We start from the raw sequence: 11,621 nt of genomic DNA, 5'->3' as shown, positions 1-11,621 counted from the left end.
TCCAAAAATTCATTTGGAGCAAGAAGAGACCCAGAATAGCCAAAGTAATTCTAGGTAACAGAGACATGGCAGGGGGTATCACAATCCCCAACCTGCAACTCTACTACAAAGCTACTGTGATAAAAACAGCATGGTACTGGCAAAGAAACAGACTTGAGGACCAGTGGAACAGATTAGAAGATGCAGAAACAACACCAGACACACTCAGCCATCTCATCTTTGACAAAGGAGCCAAACACCCTCACTGGAGGAAAGATAGCCTCTTTAATAAATGGTGCTGGAAAAATTGGGCTTCAACTTGCCAAAGATTAAACCTAGACCTGTATCTCTCACCATTCACTAAACTAAAACCAAAATGGATTAAAGATCTAAATATTAAAATAGAAACTCTGAACCAGTTGGAACAGAGGTTAGGTAGAATCCTTGAAGACACTGGTGTAGGAAAAGATTTTATGAACAAAACCTCAGTTGCCCATGAACTAGCACAAACAATCAACAAATGGGATCTCTTCTTATTAAAAGGCTTCTGCACAGCAAGAGAAACCACCAGCAGTGTTAAGAGACAACCCACAATGTGGGAAAAAATCTTCACCTGCTCTTCCTCAGACAAAGGTCTACTATCTCAAATCTATAAAGAACTTAAAAAGATCAGACCTCCCAAATTTAAAGACCCAATCCAAAAATGGGCATCTGAAATGAGCAGACATTTCTCAGACAAAGAAGTAGAAATAGCAAATACATACATGAAAAAATGTTCAGCATCACTGGTCATTCGAGAGATGCAAATGAAAACAACACTGAGATTCCACTTCACTCCAGAAAGAATGGCTGCTATCATGAAATCAACCAATAACAAATGCTGGCGGGGCTGTGGGGAAAGAAGAACCCTGCTCCACTGCTGGTGGGAGTGTCGACTGGTACAACCACTGTGGAAATCAGTATGGAGATACCTCAAAGAACTAGGACTGGACGTCCCTTTTGACCCTGCTATTCCACTGCTGGGGATCTTCCCCAAAGATTTAAAAGAATCATACCACAGTGATATATGTGCACCCATGTTCATAGCAGCACAGTTTGTAATAGCTAAAACTTGGAAACAGCACAAATGCCCATCAACTGGAGACTGGATAAAGAAAATGTGCTTTTTTAATAAAATGGAGTACTACTCAGCCATAAAAAATGAGAAATTAGAGACATTTATAGCTAAGTGGATGCACATTGAGGCAATACTCTTAAGTGAAATAAATAGGACACACATATGTAAATACCAAATAGTTTCTCTGGTGTGAGAAATTGAAAGTGTAAATAAGGACTAAATGTATAATAGGTAATGTGAAATAGGAAGAAAAGAGGCAAAGGGGAAGGAAGTGGGAGGGCTAGGGGAAAGGATAGAAGGGAATGGGATTAATATGAGAAAATGGAAAAACAGGAACAAAATCTTTGTAAATAGGGAGGACTGGAGGGGTTGAAGGGAGGGCTGGGCAAGGGTGAAAAATAAGAACCAAGAGAGATTATGTAAAGGTGCAAATTTCCAATGATGAATGTCATTATATTGTATACCTAAAATGTACCAATTATTAGAATGAATAATCGATAATGTAAAATAGGAAGAAAAGGTCCAAAGGGGTAGGGGTAGTGGGAGGGGCAGGGGAAAGGAAAGGAGGGAAAGCAAAAATGATGAGAAATGGAAAAAATGGAAATAAAGTCTTTGTAAATAGGGAAGGGTTGAGGGCGTGAAGGGAGGGCTAGGAATGGGGAAAAAATAAGAACCAACATGCATTATATAAAGGTACAATTCCCAATGAGAAATGTAATTGTGTTGTATACCTACAATGTACCAATAAAAGAATTTAATACAAAAAAAAACAACAAAAAAAGAAAAATGATCTCAATGCTTCTCTATCATTTACATTTTTCAACACCTTGAAAATAGATTTCAAAACCAAGAGGATTGCTTGAGCCCAAGTGTTTGTGGCCAGCTTGGGCAACACAGTGGGACCCTGTTTTAAAAACAAAAACATTGGAAGCTCCCCCGCTGCCATTCCACAGTCCTAGGGTAGAGAAGGGCAGAGAAGCTGAGCCAGTCTCAGCACCCGGAAGGAAGCTCCCCCACTGCCATTCCACACGCCTAGGGCAGAGAAGGTGAGCCATGCGGGTGCCAGAAGCACCCCCACCCCCCGGGGAAATGAGAAGATATGTAGACAAGCCTCAAAAACAGACTTCTGGATCACCTACAGCAACCCCAAAGGGAAACAAGATGGAACAATCTGATACTCAACCACCTGCACACTCTGAACTGGCAACAAAAGAGGATCTGGGAAAAATGAAATCAGAAATAATTACTCAGATAATAACAAAGATTGTACTCATAGTGCAAGACATGATTAATAAATCTAGAGAGGACATAGATAAAAAAATAGAGGATCTGAGGAACATGATGGGATCCCAACATAGGAAACAAATGGAATCCATAAAACAGATACAAACAAATTTCCAGGAGATTAAAAACTCCATCAAAAGCCTGCGCAACAGAATGAACCAATGTGAGGATAGACTTTCAGATATAGAAGATAAGATTACAATTAGTGACCAGGTAAAGAAAAATTGCTTTAAAATTGTAGGTGAACATGAGAAATCAATCCAGCAGTTGCTAGATGATGCAAAGAAGAATAACGTAAGACTGATTGGAGTCAATGAAGAAACAGGAGAGAGTCCAGGCAACATAGAAAAACTGTCCACAGAAGTGATGGCAGAAAACTTCCCAAGGAGGGGAAAAGAACTTGACGTACAGATAAGTGAGGCATATAGGACTCCAGCTAGCCTTGATCAAAAAAATCTACACATAGGCATATAATAGTTAGGATTCCAGAAATCCAACAGAAGAACAAAATTCTACAAGCATTGAGAGAAAAAAAACAAATCACATACAAAGGAAAGCCCATCAGAATCACAGCAGACTTCTCAATGCAAACCCTCAAGGCAAGAAGAGCTTGGAGTGATGTATTTCAAGCCCTAAAGGAAAACAGCCTCCAACCCAGATTGATGTACCCTGCAAAACTATCTTTCAAAATTGATGGAGAAATAAGATACTTTCATGATAAACAGTACCTCAGGAACTTCATGAATACCAAACCAGTGCTCCAAAAAATTTTAGATAATATCCTAGGAAAAGACAATGAGGATCACAACCCCAGGAAGCCCAGCAGAATGAATCTATTGGTCTTGACAAATTAAACGCAAAGGGGGAGAATCCAACAAAAAGAAAAAGTCATCACAAGGCTTTTAAAACTTTTAACTTCATCTCCCTAATGAGTGTATAATTCAATCTTGTTATTGTACTGATTAGTATTTTTCTGATTCTAGAGTTGCACACCTTTCCTTGTGCTATACTGGCTGTTTATCATCTTCTTATGTCTACTTTTTAATTGGATTGTCTATTAATGAGCTGGAAGAGTTCTTTATATATTCTGGACATAGGTTTTAGGCATTGTAAATATGGTCTGTTTAAGGACAACTTTTCATTTTCTTAATGATGTCGTTTAAAGTTCTAAATTTTGATGGAATCTCATTTATCAATTTTTTTCTTTTATACATCATATTTTTTATATCCTAGGTAGTTCTTGCCTACCCTAAATTGATAAACATTTTCCCTTATAATTTCTTCTTAAAGTTTTATACTTTTAGGCTTTCATATTTAGGTTCATAGATCCCTCCAAGTTATTTTTATGTATGGAAATAAAGGGTTGAAGTTAATTTTTCATATACGGATACCAGGCGTTCTAGTGCCATTTTCTGAAAACACTATCTCTTCCTCGGCTCTTGAATTGAGTTTATATTCTATAAAATGCTAATGTTAAATAATTTTTCAAAACTCAGTGGACCATATATGTGTGGTTCTATTTCTAGATTCTCTGTTTTATTCAAATGATCTATATGTCTTTCCTTACACCAACACTGCCTTGATTACTGTAGCTTTAGAAGAAGTCTTAAAATCGGGTGCTAAATGTCTTCCAACACTGTTTTTGGCTTTTCTGGGTCCTTTGTACTCCTACATAACTTTTAAATTTCAATATCCAATTCTTCATTTATAGCAAGTATACACAGACCTGAATTTTTATATATACCTTGTGTTTTCTAATCCTGTTAAATTCAAATACAAGTTCTAGGGGCTCCTAGAGATTTCTTAGTATTTTCTCTATAGATGTTCATTTCATGTACATATAAAGATTTTGCTTCTCCCTTGCCAATCCTATCCTAATTGTGTTATTTTATTGCCAGACTATTTTGGTTCGGCCTAGGTTTCAAAGTTCAATGGACAGATGAAGAGTAAGCATATCTGCCCTTGTTCCCCACCTGAAGGAGAAAGCATTGTATCTTCTCCATTCATATAAGGCGTTCTCACTGGAAGTATGGAGTACATGTCTTTAATCTGTTGAGAAGGTTCTGTTCTACTTCTAGTCTTCTGATAGCTTTTACCATGAACAGCTGTGGAATTTAGTCCAATACTTTTTCTCCAACTAGTGACAGGATCATATGTCTTTTTCCTTTCCTCTGTTAAAATGATGACTTTTGGGGGTGGATCTTCCAAAGCTGAACCAGCACTTCCATCCCTGTAACAAAACCACTTTCTACATCCTGCCAGATCTGACTTCTAAGAGTTTGTTTTGTTAAACAAATTTCTGTCTATGTTCATACTTTTTTCTTCTATTATCTTTATCCAGTTTTAGGATTAGCACAATGTTGAGTTCCTAAAATAAGGGGAGAAGTGTTCCTTTATTTTCTGCTTTAAATGTTTGATATAATTTATCAGTTTAAATGTATATGAGCCTGCTGTTGTCATATAGGTAGGTTTTCAAGCTAGGAATATACTACCTTTAATAGGTGCTGTTCAAATTTTATATTTCCTCCAGAGTTAGTTTCATTAATTTTTCTTCCAAGGTACTTCTTAGAAGTTGTCAAATTTATTTCAAAACAGATTTCTGAAATATACTTTCTATATCCTTTTAAATGCTGTAAAATCTGTGGTAATGTCTCCTAGGTCTTGATATTTTAATTTTAAAAATGTATAATTGATATTGTGTAACAGGAAGAAAAGGTCTAGGGGGGCGGGGGAGGGGGAGGGGAAAGAGAGGAAAAATATGAGAAAAGGAAAAAAATGGAAATGGGATCTTTATAAGTGGGGAGGGGTGGAGGGGGTGAGGGGAGGGCAGGGGAAGAGGGAAAGAAAATAAGAACCAAGAGACTCATGTAAAGGTACAAGATCCCAATGATGTATGTAAATGTATTTTGTACCTAAAATGTACCAATAAACTTAATGGTGGGAAAAAAACAGAAAACATACCATTCTTGTGCATACATAAAAAGGGAAATGTAAGTTAATACCTCAGTTAAACAGCTAAGGTTTTCTGAGAACTTCGTGTTCAGAGTGTGTCTCTTTGGAGTCACCTCACTCCCTGGTTGGTGATATGTCATACTTTACCATCCAGTGTCACTAAGTATCAATACTATTGACAATGTCCCACTTCTTCAAAGAGGACTCACTGCTTCCCTCCCACAAGTTTCTTTCAAGACATTGGTACCCTATCTGTAAAGTCTGAAGTAAGTGAGTAGTAATGATAGCTAAGTTATAAAAGCTACAATCAAAGCTTATAAAATGGCAACCCATTTTCAGAGACAGAGTCTTAGGATTGGTGAAATAATATTTGTTAAGAGGAGAATAATTTTAAACCAATTTCTATTGAGTTGTAAATAACTGGTCCCAGATTGTTCTTCATCTTTTTTTTTTTTTTTTTTGATGTTGGTGCTGTTGTTGTTTTGTGTGTGTATGCATGTGTGTGAAACTTCTTGGACCTATGTGTTAATATTTTCCATCAAGTTTACAAAACATATCAGGGGATCTGAAGATGTAGCTAAGTGTTACAGCACTTACCTAGTATACACAAGGCCCTGGGTTCAATTCGCCAATAATACAGAAAAGTTGAAAAATATTTCAAGCATTATTTCTCCAAATATTTTTCCCACATTTCTCTATCCCAGAATTTCAATTACACATATGCTATACGGCTTGATATGGTACTGAAGAACATGGAATGCTTATTTGTGTTTTTAAAAAGAATTAATAGGGCCAGGGATTTAGCTCAGTGGTTCCATTGCCCGCCTCACAAGCACAAGGTCTGGAGTTCGATCTCCGATACCAAAAAGAAAAAAAAAGAATTAATAGACTTTTTACTATTTTTTTCTTTTTGGTAGTGGGAATCAAACTCAGGACCTTGCTCTTGCAAGGCAAATAGAATTTTTAAAGAGCAGATTTAGGTTTAAGAAAACCTGAGTAGAAAGAATAGAGTTCCATATACCAGCTTTTCCCTTGCATACAGTTTCCACAATTAGTGTAATACATTTGTCATAACTGATGATTCAAAGTTGATAAATTATTTTTTACTAAAGCCCATAGTTTACATTAGGGTTCACTCTTTATGTTGACAAATGATAACATACTACACTGCAATAGAGCTACTATGAATGTTCGAGGGAAGGTTTTTGCGTGGACAGGTATTTTTAGCTTCTTTGGATAAATACCAAGGAAAACAATAACAGGGACATATGGCATGAGTATGTTTAGTTTTATTAGAAACTTCCAAACTGTCTTCCAAAGTAGCTATATAATTTTGTGTCCTTACCAGCAATGAATAAGAATTCCTGCCTGTTGTGGTTTAATCTAGAAAGTCCCCAGGTCTCGTGTATTCAGAGGTGGGGCATTTGGATGAGACCATAGGGGAGCGACACTCAGCAATGGGTTAATACACTGATGACTCCTCCGTGAATGTGCTGCTAGGAGGAGGAGCCTGTTGCAAGAAGGGGTTCACCGGCGGCGTGACCCAGAAGGGTAAATCCCCCTCCACAAAGCTTCCCTCTGCTCTCTCATTTCTGTCTTGGAGCCAGCCAACCAGTGACTGAAACCATGAGTCGAAATGGACCTCTCCTTCTTTAAGTTGTGGGTGTTGGCTGTTGTGTCCTAGTGAGGAGAAAGTGACTAAGACACTACTTTTGTTCATTCTTTCTCACATTTTTTCTCTTTGTGTCCTTTGCATGTTTTATACTCACTGATCTTTCTTCTACAGTTAGCAGTTATCATTGGCAGCTTAGTGAATTTTTCAAATATTACCCTATTAGCTTTATAATTTCCCTTTGGTTATTTTTAAAGTTTCCATTTCTTTATTGGGATTCCTTTAACTCTTCTTTCATTACCTTCTGGCTTCCTTTTCTCATTGATCCATATTTATAATTGCTACTCACCTCAAGATCTCTGTCTGTTGGTACTGTCTGACTCTTCTGATAATGAATCACATTTTCTTGTGTCTTTACCTACCTGGTTTTTAATTTTATGCTAGCTTGTATATTACATTATTGGATTTCTGAATTTCATTGTCTTTCTTTAGAGGGTGTCCAATTTTGTTCTAGAGACAGATAATTTGTGGTTTCATTATTATTTTTTTCAATGAAATATCCACATTTCATTTTCTCTATGTATTTTTTAATTTTTTTGCTTAAATTCTTTTATTGGTACATTTTAGGTATACAGTACATTTACATTTATCATCGGGTGCTTGTACCTGTACCTGATGTGTCTTGGTTCTTACTTTTTCCCCATTCCCAGTGCACCCTTCACCGCCTCCACCCTTCCCTATTTACAAATACTTTGTTTCCATCTTTTCCTTTTCTCATAAATTTTCCTTTCCCTTCTTTCCTTTCCCCTTCCCCTCCCACCACCCCTACCCCTTTGAACCTTTTCTTCCTACTTCAAATTATCAATTATTCATTTTAATCATTTTAATCCTTATTTACACTTTCAGTTTCTCACACTAGAGAAACTATTTGGTATTTACACTTGTGTCCTATTTATTTCACTTAAGAGTATGGCCTCAATATGCACCCATTTACCTAAACACGTCTCTAGTTTGTTGTTCTTTATGGCTGAGTAGTAGTCCATTTTCTAAAAAACCACATTTTCTTTATGAGGTCTCCAGTTGATGGGCAATTGGGCTGCTTCCAAGTTTTAGCTATTACAAACTGTGCTGCTATGAATGTGGGTGTACATATATCACTGTGGTATGATTTTTTTAATTCTTTGGGGAAGATACCCAGCAGGGGAATAGCTGGGTCAAATGGGCCCTCTAGTCCTAGTTCTTTGAGGTATCTCCATACTGATTTCCACAGTGGTTGCACCAGTCTGCACTCCCACCAACAATGGAGAAGGGTTCCTTTCTCCCCACACCCCCACCAGCATTTGTTATTGGTTGATTTCTTGATAGCAGCCATTCTTTCTGGGGTGAGGTGGAATCTCAGTGTGGTTTTCATCTGCATATCTCAAATGACCAGTGATGTTGAACATTTTCTCATATGTTTATTTGCTGCTTTTACTTCTTTGTCTAAGAAATGTCTGTTCATTTCAGATGCCCATGTTTGAATGGGTTCTTCATATTTGGAGGGTCTGATTTTTTTAGTTCTTTATATATTCTAGATAATAGACCTTTGTCTGAGGAACAGCTGGTAAAATTTTTTTCCCACATTGTAGGTTGTTTCTTAGCTCTGTTGGTGGTTTCTCTTGCAGTGCAGAAGCTTTTTAATAAGATGAGATCCCAGTTGTTGATTCTTTGTGCTAGTTCCTGAGCTACTGAGGTTTTGTTCATAAAGTCCTTTCCTATGCCAATGTCTGGTTTCATTATTTTGCACAGGGATGGAGGATCAAACCAGGGCCACCCACATGCTAGGCAAGCACTCTATCATTGATCCACACCTTCAAACTTATGGCTTAATTTAATTTTTTATTTAAAAATTATTTTGTGGTACTGGGGATTGAACCTAAGGTGTTTCCACTGAGTTATATCTTCATCAGCCCATATATACTGAAAAAAATATATATACACATATATATATTTTGTATATTGAGACAGGGTCTTGCTAAGTTGCTAAGTTGCCCAGGCTGGACTCTAACTTGTTATCCTCCTGCTTCAGTCTCCCAGGGTGCTGGGATCAAAGGTTTGTGCCACTACACCTGGTGGCTTGGTATTTTTCACTTTTGTTTTTAAGCTTGTTTTAGAGAAGATAGAATCTTTATTTTAGGGTTAAAATTTTCATCTTCCCAAGGTGCAATGTTTCTTGAGTGTTAGCTGAGTGCCTGGGCCTGGTGTGACCTCTCCTTTCTGATTGTTTAAAATGCATCCTATACTACCATTGTATAAGCAATTATATCATTTTATCCACAAATATTTTAATATTTTTTACTAATAGATATGTTTTTTAAAATGTAAGCAAAATATCATTATTATACCCTAATGATTTCTCAAAATAGCAATTGAAGTAATTATTATAATCACAAAGGACTAATTGTTCAGATTTACAATTTTTCACAAATGTCACGATTTTCACAGTTCTTTTGAATCAGGATACAAGAGTGTATTAGGCACAAAGAAGAGAGGAGAAATCAGGAGAGAAATCTGTGCCATGCCAGGCCAATGAGGAGTGAGTTTTGGAAAGGGAGATGATTCAACTATGACAAATGCTGCAGAGAAGCCAGGTGAGAAAAAAGGCCGATATGTCTGTTGCAGTTACAGAGAAAAGTGGTAATAAACTGCTGTGTGGAGCAGCTTTGGAGGTGGTGGGTGGGGCGGGGAGGGAATGACTGGGTCCTGATCACAGGGGACTGAAAGCTAAATGGGGCTTGAAGACAAGGAATAGATAAAGCTTTTAAGAGACCTGGGTATGAAGGGAAAGAGAAGGAATGATAAGCAGAGTGGAACAGTGGTTGCAATTGTTTTTTGAAGATGGGAAAGTCAAAGAGCACGTTGAATGCTGATGGAAAGCATCAATAGAGAAATACCTTAAAGGCACTGAAGCAAGATGCTAATGTCCGAAAGAAAGCTCCTAAGTATACAGAAGGGAATAGAAACCCAGCAGAGGTGGAAAAACAGCCTTATAGAAGCAGAGGTGTCTTCCGCATGATGAAAGGGCAAGCACAGACACAGATGTGTCCACTGGATTGTGGGGGATCAGGAATTTGGGGTACATCTTATTTGATGTATACAGTAGTAACTGAGTTCAGATACTGAGAGTAATGACAGGAGGGTGTTAGAAAAGCAGTGAAGTAGGATTTGGGGGGCACAGGAGAGAGAGCTAAGGGATTTTAGAAAGTTAGCATGTAGAATTGAGGGCCCATGCTATACCTTGGGAAGATGAATAGTGTAACTCTAAAATAAAGATTTAATCTGCCCTAAAACAAGCTTGAAAATGACAAGTGTTAGAGACACCCTCCACTAAAGCACTAATCTACAACCATATGAGTTCCTTCAGGCTCACTGAAGGTACTACATATTTGTTTAAAAATGCGTTTCTATAAAAGCTTAAGGGAAATGAAGAGAATTCCTTGTTTATCACTTGTGCTCTATTTGTTTGTGTGTCTTCAGATTAAAAAACCATGCATTAGGATCTGGAGGAGAAAGTCCCTGATTGAACCAGAGGCCTAATTATAGAGCTCTCCATCCCTTCTCTTCTCATTCAGAGGTTCCACAGTGGTTTAGTCTGGATTAAGCTAAAGGCCTCTTTTCCCCTCAACAGCTTGCCCCATAAACTCTAGTTTTGTACACGAATAATCTCACCAATAACAGAACGGCTTTGAGACAAGTGGAATTGCTGGCCCTTCCTGATGTCAGCCCTGGGGAGGTCATGACATCAAATAGCCTCCAGGGGACACTCTGGGTTCCTATCCCAGGGGAACTGTCGGTCGCAGAGCAACTTTACCAAGGCCAACCTTCCCAGTAACTCGCAGTTCCTTAGTTTGTAAGATAATCTCAGTCAAGGTTTTCCTACATGGTGACAGGAGTTCAGTCTTCATTAAATAGAGTGAAAGGAAAAACATAGTGTAATAGTTAACTGTCAATTTGAGTCAGAAATGCATCTGATTGGCTTAGCATTGTTCTGGGTGTGACTGAGTAGATTTACTGAAGAGGGAAGACTCATTCTGGGTGTGAGTGGTGCCAACTAATAAATAGGCTTGAAGCCTAAATGAAATAAAAATGGGGAAGAAGAAAGAAATCTCGCTTCTGTTTCTTCTGAAGAGCTCCAGTCTTTGCCTTTGCCTTGGATGTCAGACTCCTGGCTTCCTGCTTAGATCCTTTGCCTTCTATACTCTGCACCGAGCCCTAGGATTTTGACTTTTGACTGCATCCTTTGGATCTCCAGGGTGCAGACAGCCCCTTTGCACTCTTCCACATCTGACTCCGCAGGCAGCCACCGTGAGCCTACCTTGTAAATCCTTATATATCTTGCATTAAATCTGTTTCTCTAGTGAGCACCGACTGATACACATACTGATATCAATGATGAAGATTTACTTGGGCCGGGGATTTAGCTCAGTGGTTCTGGCGCCTGCCTTGCAAGCGCAAGGTCCCGAGTTTGATTCCCAGTACCAACAAAACAAAACAAAACAAACAAACAAAAAAGATTTACTAACAATTCCAGGCTAGGCAGGCATGGCAAATCAAAATCTGCCCTGACTCCAAACCTCAACATTTCTATCACCAGACAGGGTCCAGGGAGGTCCCTCAAAGAGGCGATGGTAGGTTCTA

The sequence above is a fragment of the Heterocephalus glaber genome, unplaced genomic scaffold, assembly GCF_053883595.1.
Source record: "Heterocephalus glaber isolate CG9 unplaced genomic scaffold, H.glaber_assembly_v1.0 deba00000901, whole genome shotgun sequence".
Taxonomy (NCBI): Eukaryota; Metazoa; Chordata; class Mammalia; order Rodentia; family Bathyergidae; genus Heterocephalus; species Heterocephalus glaber.
Note: the sequence above shows the minus strand (reverse complement) of the source record.